Source organism: Drosophila simulans, chromosome 3L, assembly GCF_016746395.2.
Source record: "Drosophila simulans strain w501 chromosome 3L, Prin_Dsim_3.1, whole genome shotgun sequence".
NCBI lineage: Eukaryota > Metazoa > Arthropoda > Insecta > Diptera > Drosophilidae > Drosophila > Drosophila simulans.
This window is the reverse complement of record NC_052522.2, coordinates 12,991,903-13,001,491: the sequence shown is the minus strand read 5'-3', so window position 1 is coordinate 13,001,491 and position 9,589 is coordinate 12,991,903. Positions and strand designations below refer to the sequence as shown.

The 9,589-nt window shown below is 42.4% G+C and overlaps 4 non-coding genes across 4 annotated transcripts; all 4 read right to left on the bottom strand.

Annotated features, from left to right (window-relative positions):
- Nucleotides 1-3,261: 3,261 nt before the first annotated feature.
- On the bottom strand, nt 3,262-3,386 carry Trnal-caa. Its single transcript has 2 exons — nt 3,349-3,386; nt 3,262-3,306 (listed from the first exon to the last, which is right to left on the bottom strand). It is a non-coding gene; the product is annotated as a tRNA-Leu (tRNA).
- A 1,699-nt stretch (nt 3,387-5,085) lies between these two features.
- Nucleotides 5,086-5,157, bottom strand: Trnap-agg. The gene has a single exon. It is a non-coding gene; the product is annotated as a tRNA-Pro (tRNA).
- Nucleotides 5,158-5,858: 701 nt separating this feature from the next.
- Nucleotides 5,859-5,930, bottom strand: Trnap-agg. Its single transcript has one exon. It is a non-coding gene; the product is annotated as a tRNA-Pro (tRNA).
- Nucleotides 5,931-6,197: 267 nt separating this feature from the next.
- Nucleotides 6,198-6,269, bottom strand: Trnap-agg. The gene has a single exon. It is a non-coding gene; the product is annotated as a tRNA-Pro (tRNA).
- Between the last annotated feature and the right edge of the window lie 3,320 nt (nt 6,270-9,589).

The window sequence follows — 9,589 nt, the reverse complement described above, 5'->3', positions numbered from 1 at the left end:
GTTGTCAGAAACGATATTAATCTTCAATTTGTGTTTCTGGTTTTCCTTTCGAACTTGCTTACAATGCACTTTCGCACACTTATTTTTCCGCGTGTAAAGGTGGCAAATAAGGCAGGTTGTAAGGGCTGTCTTGTTATCAGGCAGCTCCTGGCTTGGTCCCCTCGACTGCCTCGAAGTGCGTAATGCGCTCATTACGTGCCGGCATCAACATGGCATCCACATGCCACACCGGTGGCGACTCCAACTCAGACCCCAACGCCATGGCTGAACTATTCCATCAGCACTAGCTTGCAGTCCCACTCCTTGGTTTTCAATTCGGTTTTCGGGCTTTGTCCCAGCTGGAACATGGCAATGTCATGCCAATTGCATGCCTTTCCCATCGCCGCCTTCTCTGAAAAGTCTGACGAGGATTGGGGAATGGGTGAATCTGTGAATCGGTGAATTGGTGAATCGGTGAATCCGCTATGACCAGTCGGGGGACGTCTGGGAGTCAGCCAGTCAGCGGCTAATTAGAGAACCGCCTTTTGTGTCGGGTGATAAGGCAAAAATTGGAACTGGTGGCAAGATTGCGGGCTGGCTTTGATTCATTCCCTGACCGAATGCTCTGGCATGGCAGAGTCGTGTCTGGCAAATTGATGAAATTGTCAGCGATTTGGCTGGCTGGTCACGGGGATGGGAAAATAGCTAAGGGTTTAGGTGAATCGATGGGGCTGAGTTTAATTGGATAAATAACAAATAATTGGATTTAGCAATGATGTTGAAAAAGTTATACTCGATATTAAAAATACTGAGCATGGAGATGGTGAACTGTAAAGTACGAATAATTGAATTGAAATGTTTCTCAAATACTAAGCTGTAGATGACCCTTGTAGACTGACACTTTCAACCCACCTCTCCTCACTTAACCTTGCAAAAAGTTCATCAACCTAAATAGCTAAAATTCAGTTGAGTGGCAGCAACATAAGCAAAAATAGTGATGAGTAGGTATCAGTTTTGTACATTTTTATGGTGCTGCATATATAAAAGCCACTGAAAATGTGTACCTAAGTACCCCAAAGGGAACTCCCTTCAGTGGCAGCACAGACACCAGTGCAACAACATCGGCAACAGCAGCGCATCAAAATTAATGATGCAGTGCAAACCGCTAAATACTCCGAACTGCAACAGGGTCCAACACAGCACCTCCTCTCTCATCCGACATCCCTCTTTATATCATGGCCTTCAAATTGAGGTGCGAGGCAGGTGTTTTTGGCCCAGTGATGTTTTTAGACACGTGCAACGATGTCCGGCGGTCGATGGAAGCGGAACAAAAGGCTTGCGGTCGCTGGCTGTTGGTAACATGCCGCCGGTCATGTCGGTTATGGCCGTTGCTGTACTGTGGTCGTTGTCAATGAAAGTCCATATGTCAAGGGACTTAGCAGCAGCAACGGCTCAAACGAGACAAAATCAATTTCCCTGCCCAGTTAACCAAGCAACAACAGCAACACGAGTCACATTTAAAACGGATTTGTAACGCCAACCAATTATTCACGCTAGGAAAAAAATAGAAGGAAAGAAGCCAACTGCAGGTGGCAAACAAAAAATTCAGAAGGTAAGTGCAGTTTTAAAGCGGCAAGTTCGGCATACCCTTTTTAAAAAAGATTATTCAAGGCGATTGGTGTAGAAATAGACAAATTGTACAAGTTTTTATAAAATATTTTAAATACTTTCACGGCCATTTTTATGGTTTCTTAGTGGATAAATAAACTGAGCAAATATTTAAAAATTCCTAACAAACTATTTCAAAGTTCATTTGAATATGCCTTAAAAGTTATAATGCCCATCGAGAGGGTACTCGCACATCCAAGGCCAATAAGTGGAACAGGAAAAGTCGAGCTCGAGAACGACGGAACGCGTAGGCGACGCTGAAGATGTAGATTACAGGGTTAGAACGGAGGAGGCAAGAGCTGGAACACTTGGCCAGAAGAAGGAGAAAACTGGGAAACGAACGACGGGTACGAGGAAGTGGGCTAACTCAATTGGTCTCTTGGCAAACGCATTATGGGTCACTAAGCCGCACGGCCATTGTCAGACGTTGGCTTTGTCACTTCCCACTCTTTCTATATCCTCCGTCTGATTCCTCCGCTCTGCCCCTTAACAAGTGCATTCCGCGATTGACATGCAACACGCGTTGGGGCGCCCACTTTCCGGACTTTCGTGGGGGGCGCTGTGGCGACTGGGGGCGTGGCACGCACCGTTGTCGCTTGGCTTAGTTTATAAAACTTGTTATCGCAGAGGGAGAATGAGAAAAATCACTTTTTTCTCTTCCATTCTCGATTGAACACTTGAAAATATTTTAATTTTTAAAAAAAAAGCTATACTTTTAAAAAATTAAATTCGCTGTTTATTGACTTTGGTAGTGATATATGTAAGTTTCGTTATACTTTAGCATCTAGGCTTTTTATAGTTGAATCAGATTATATATTCGAATATTCTATTTCGAACTACAAAATTCTTCAAATATTGTAACTGCTGCTGTATTTTTTTCTCAGTGCAAGTGCCTCTGTCTTTGAAGCTGTGTAATTGAAATTACGTGACACTTTGCATATGCACTGGATTTAAATCGAGTTTCCAGTTGGCCATCAAAGGCAGAATGTGGGGTGAGTGCGGAGGGGCACAGTGGTGCCTGCCTATTGTGGCACGCGTGGCTTACGGTTGGGATCCCCCCCTTGTTCGATGTTGTCTGTGGCTGCGAAAGTAAAATGCATCGAACCAACGTAGGCGACGGCTCAGAACTTTGACAAGTGCATTCAAGTGCAGTCAGCGGGCAGGGGAAATTAAGGGCATGAAAAACGAGGAAGGAGGCCCAAACACGTGTTGGAAAAACCATAAAGAAATATATAAAAACGAAAACCTAATTAGCAGCAGACATGCTGCAAGGGAAAATTAGAGGGAAAGAACGCAAGTTGGGGTTTATGAGGTGCGGAATCAGACTTAAGGCTTAGTGGGGATATCCACGGACAGCTGAATTAAATCAGGCGAAAAGCAATTGGACCAAGGATATAACATTATTTAGGAGAGGGGATAGTAATAGTAAAAAAATAGGGAACCAGACATAATGTAATCCAAAACAATAAAGCAAAGAGGACTTTTTAAAGCTTAGAATGAGGGGAATCGTGGATACAGCAAGTGTATAAAAATGTTACGATTTATGCAAATAAAATTATAATCGAATTTTATTAATTTGACTTTGAATTAATTATTCACAAAAAAAAAATAATTTGTCAGAAGTGGGATTCGAACCCACGCCCTCAGAGAGGACCAGAACGCTCAATCGAACCTTGCTGTGAAAGGTAAGAGACTTTCGCTCTTGAGTCTGGCGCCTTAGACCGCTCGGCCATCCTGACTTTGGCAATTCGGCGACACTTTATCGCCATGCGCTGCGGGCTATTTATAGAACAGCAATTAGATAAGCAATGATGAGAGAGGAAAGTTCGCATTACCAAGCAAAAAAAGAATATATATTCAAGTGCGGGGAAATGGAAAATGGGAAATGGAAATGCCATCCACACATTCGGCCAAAAAAGGTGATAAAAGCTCGGCGGCATCTGGTGTTTGTGCTGGTGTCACTGTTGCCGGTTGCTATGTGGTTAAGTGCTGCAGTTGCCATTTCACGCTCGGCTAAATCGCTGCTAAATCGTAACCTGAGCACCGTTTCCGGCAGGGCAATCAAAACCGAATCGAGCCTTGTCCTCTGTTGCCCGGGGGCCTCATCATAAAAATCACCCAAACCGCAGCCCAGCAACAACAAAAAACCACACTCGACAAACTCATGCACATGAAAAAACACTGTAGTGAAAGTGAGAATATGTGTATGCATATAATAAGTGTCAACTTATTTAAATGTTTACTGTTTTTTTAATTTACACACAATTAAGTACGTCTGTCAATATTTAATATTAAAAAAAAAAAAAACTGTCAATGGTAACGGAGTATCCGCATTGGTTGTGGATTCACATTTTACTATTTCGCTTATAGTTACATCATATTTAGCCCTAATCTTTCTCAGTGCACACACCCAATATACACACACTCGATTGATGCGCCACGAGTCCAAGTCAATTGCAGAGCCCGCTGGCTGTGGCTAAGGAGTGAAGCGAGTTGTTCCTCTTTGTCGCCGGGTGCTGAAACCACAGACTTTATTCAGCCCCTCGCCAACTGCTGTGATGTACATATTTGCCAGTAAAAAATCATATAAGAGTTTAAACTTAAAAGCGAATTCGAATAAGAAGATACCGATTAATTGGAACAATTAATGCTTAATAAAAAATAACATACTCTAAAATTTACCAAGTAAATGTAACGAGAATTTAGAGCAACTTACAATTAAATATTTTTATTTTTTCATTTTTATTAAAATAATACAAACTTAACAATTCTTTTCGCCTTACGCTAAAATGGGGAGGCTGCAGGCTTTTACTTTTACACAATTTATTTAAAAACAAATCTAAACATCAACCCGCGCACTTGACCGCTTCTCTTACCAATGGGTATCTCAATATGGTTTACGAAAAGTAACTCCCGATGCGGAGGCAGGCTTTCAAATGCAGGCTTCTTGGGGCAGGGAGATGGGGTTGGTGAGGGGCGGGGGAGCGAGAGGATTGGGGCAGACGCCGGCATTGAAATCGAAATCGGAATCGACAACCAGACACTTCAAACGCATGCAAAACGCATCGAAACAATGAGATTTACGTGCTTCCAGCTGTTATGGACTGCAATCGGATACATGGGACGGCGAACGAGAAGGGGCCGGGCTGAGTGCCATATTATTACAATGCGAAAGAGATCTGGCCCAGCCAAAACCCCTCGAGCCCCGGGGGGCGCAAATGGATTTCGGGTAATGACAGCCATGAGCTCTTGGTCTGCCGGTGTCTGCTTGGTCAGCCAAGCCGAAAAGTTTGTTGTGTTAATTTCCAATGCATAAAATTCATTCGCCGGGCAGTGCCAGTCTGGGCACTGAGAAAAATACTCTCCAAAATATAAATATTCGGTAGATTTCATTCAACACAAAAATGTCATTGGAATTACAAAAAACGTAAATAACTTGGGCTCGTCCGGGATTTGAACCCGGGACCTCCCGCACCCTAAGCGGAAATCATACCCCTAGACCAACGAGCCAGGTGAATATTGGCCGCTAAACTACTGTTTATCAAAGAAATGTTCGAAATTCGAACTTGACTGTAGGACTGATCAAAGGTAAGCTGCATATGTCTGAATTTAATGGCTTTTGACTTCAAACGGGATTACTGTATAATGTTTCGAACTGTAAAGCTACTTTTGAAGTATTGAAAATCTTAAAAATATGTTTAAACATTTAACATTTCTTTCCCTAAAGACTTAAAATAATTTAAAACTTATAGTGTATCTCGCACCCTTTTCCAAAGGTCGTCGGTATTCCATTAAGAGCTCAAAGAGTCACAGACACATGCATTTAATGCTTCAGTCTGCAATTTCTGTGGCTCCCGTCTGACAATCCGTCTACTGCATTGTGTTCTCTCCTTCTCGAATGAAACTGTAATCGAGCCGACTCGGCTTACCTTTTAACCAATTTGGTCTGAACCAAGTAATTGTTATTATTTAAAGGATCGAATATCTTTGCAGCATTGATGACTTTGAAAAAGGCGTAAGCCTTAAAAAAGTTGTAGCAATTTAAAATATACAAAACTTTAAACGTTATATATTGCATTTATTGCACTGCTACATGAATTTAAATTCATTTAGATCTGATTAATTGATAAATTATAACTTTTCTTCGTAATACATATATTATGAAACTATTAATAGGCTGATATATTACGCTGCAAAATATTAATTTCCTTGGGCTCGTCCGGGATTTGAACCCGGGACCTCCCGCACCCTAAGCGGAAATCATACCCCTAGACCAACGAGCCAGTTGAAAATCGAAAGACCACACTAATTTATATCAGTTTCAGAAACAAACAAATACAATAAGATTAAGTTTATTTTAAATATTAATAAATGTGCATGCATAGCTTTAAACATCGATGCGGTGACCCTTATATTTACATCAGCATATACATTAAAAGACATAACTGACAGGCTAGAAATGACACTTAAATATGATCACAACGATTTTAATCAAACAAGGTAGTCCAAATATATGTAAAATAAAACTTTGTAAAATATTTACTGTACTTGGGCTCGTCCGGGATTTGAACCCGGGACCTCCCGCACCCTAAGCGGAAATCATACCCCTAGACCAACGAGCCAGTTGACCATCTGCCGCGAAAGTACTTTTTATAAACGGAATGTTCGAAATTCGATTTCGAATTTAATACTGTATCAAACGTGATATGCATGTGGTCTTAAGTTGAAAAGCGAAAGTTTTCTTATTTAAACTGGTTTAGTGTATAATGTCAAGTTTTGGAACGCTCATTAATGGCCATCTCACAAATCCCCTATTGTCACTCAGTTTATAGAGGCTTTTAGCTGGCCATAAATGTTCTCAATTAACTGTTAATAGCTCATGTTACCCTCCTCGCCGATTTATTAGAAACCCTTGCCTCAATGCACTTTATTCAACATATGCCCAAGTACGTTTTCGTTGATTGCTTATGGACATATGGTGGTGGACCCTGAAAAAATCCGCCAACGGGACAGACACTGGACCTTGCAAATCTCTCTGGGTTTTTGGGAGATTAGATCGTTTTCGGGGTTGGGTTTGCCTTCTGTCACTGATTGTAATCGCACGAACCGCGGGCTCGTTAACATTATTTGTTGTGGTCTCTACTCACAATGTGCATTGGTCTTTTATTTTTTAGGGATAGCTGTTGCTTCTTTTTAACAGGGGTGACCCGCATTGATTTTTGTGATTTTTCTCCGTCTTTTGCAGCCCTTTAAAGTTTTCAATTTGTACCTTGAGAGCCACCCTGAATGGATTGGATCTCCGGGCAAATATTTGCCAAAATGCTTAGGCAACATCAAAAGCCTCTCCTCGTTATCCTTATATGGTCAAAAACACACTCGCACACAGCGAGGGAAGAAACTTTTGGTGGCAACTGTGGCAAGTTACGTGAGTTGATGGCTTCATTAGGGGTTGACGGGGTCGCCGGAAACCCGCACGGGAATGTTTTATGTCTTAATTCTGGCTGGCATAAAAAAGAATTTCAAGTGGTTGATTTCTGGGCTGCCTTGGAACCCCCCGTTGTTGCCATTTGTTACGTCACAGCTGTTATGATTTTAGCGCTGCCTTGTTTTAACTGCGGACCATCAGAAACGATGTAAGTGGTTCTCCTAATTAATACGGCACGATATCCTCAATCGCAGTAAGTGAAAGCCTTGGGGCCGTGAACTTTGCTAGCTCATTTGAATTCATTAGGTTTTCGAGAGCTTTGTTCTATGGCTATTTTACTCTTCAATGGCTCGTTTTCTTGGAAAATTGTATTCTTTTCATTCGGTGGAAACTGCGCATTTGGTTTAAGGGTTGATGTTGATCATCCTGGTGCCCTGTAGGTGACAGCTCCGTGGCATTGTTAATGGTCCAAGTCACTGGGGGATTTCCGTCCCAGAGCCAGAAGAGACTTAATAATGATGACGTAATTATATATTAAATGTTTAAATGGTCTATGCCAAGCCCAGACCTAATGGATTTATCATGGGATTTGACTAACGGAGGTCGCTGAGAAGGATAAATGATTGGAGAAGCCGGAGTTCCGTAGTAGGACTATTAATATACATTTTAATAAATAAACTCGCATTTTCAAAGCAAATTCCAAGCAACTTTGAATGCTTTGAATCGTGCTCTATGCTTATGTAGAGTCTCCTACATACAATCTTTTATTTTCTGAAATTCTTCTGGTACCAACCTGCATTTCAAACTAATTTTTTGCCCTTCCCAAGACCTGGCCTCCTCCAAATTTCCCACTCGCTGCCATGCATGACTCAACCACCTCCCGAGGCATCTGCCACTTTCTGCATCCCGTGGCCAAAAGCCACCAGAGTGGCGGCTTCTAAGGCAAACATGCCTGACACGTTGCACAACGTTGGCAAATGCATAGACTACAACTACAGTGCTGCAGAATTCGAGTCAACAAAGGCTCACAATCTATAAAGTACAATCACTTTCAACAACAAAGCCAACAGACAGGACTGGGCCGTCTGCCCTTTAAATCATGCTCGGATCTGCCAGAAAACGTGGCTAGATCTCCGCACGCCTGCCCTCAACAATTTTCTATACATACATATAACAATATATATATAGATTCATACATATTTGCACACACAGCCCGGTAATTATGGGTTTGAAAAATCTACACCAGCATCTCGGGCTCGATGATCGACATTGGTGGCTGGCGAATGGAAATATATGGCCAAAACCCGATGAAAGGCCAGTTTACTTAGCGTAGGGAAGGCGCAGCCTCCTCTACCGGTCGTGCATTAATTTTAACACAAATTTTACACTCTTTTCTTATTTTTTGTATTAATAGTATTTTCTTATTTTACGTTTTGCAGCACGCCCACTAAAGTGGCATGCCGCCTTGGTTATGTAAACAGCCAGAAGAGGAGGCTCGCCAAAGGAAGGTGAATTGATAAAGGCCGCAGATGACGCCGGGCGTTGATGATGCCGATGATGATGATAATAATGATGATGGAGGAGCTGGAGCTGGCACACATCACAACGTGTGATGCCAGGGGCCAAAGGTTGCCTCCAGGGGAGGAGTGGGACGGTGGCAGTGGTAGTGCTTGGTCGAGGACGTGTGCAGTAAGTGTTAATGTTGCAATCTTTTTCGAGGAGCCAAGACACTGCGAGTGGCTCAATGGGTGGCTTTGTGGGCAATAAGCCGGTGGAGAAGTGAAGGTAGTGCTTCGGGAATCTACGGAAAGTGAAATGAGATTATGTCATGTTCAGCGAATTACTCAAGAATTTTTCAAATATTGGGAAGTTGTGTTATATTTTGGCACAATCTTTCTTATTTGATTGCCCTCATTTTTATAGCTTTTATTAAATCAGATTAATATTCTGGTAATTTTCATATTTTTATATTTTTGCATATGCTAAAGTCTTTTGTCTAGTCCATCAGTCAATTTAAAACCGCATTTAAACGAACTGTCCAGCTGTGTCGATTCCACTTTTGCCACCGTTTAACTCTTTTTGGGACACCAACTGGTCTCGAGGACCCTTCCACGTCCACAACCACAGTCATCCAGTGCAAAGTCCAGCAAATCCCGCACATTAAGCGGCAACACGTTGCGCCACGAAGCCGGGCACAAATGAGCAGCAATCCTCACACATATCATCAAAATTTATAAAGCTTTACCCCCAGCCGAAGCGTAAAATGGCCAGGATAGCTTAACGCTCATAATGCTCAATGTCTCCCCTCGGCGAGCGGTAAATATATGAATTGGATTTTGAGCTGCCAGGGATTAGGAGAACTGGGGAGCCGACAAAGGAGGACGGCGAACGGCCAAATGGCTTTATGTGCGTCAGTAAATTTACACCTCGTAATCGAGATGAGTGGACACAGGACACTCGCCGAGGGCCAAACGACCCCTAGCAGCTGTTGTCCAAGATTAGTCCCTCGCAAAAAAT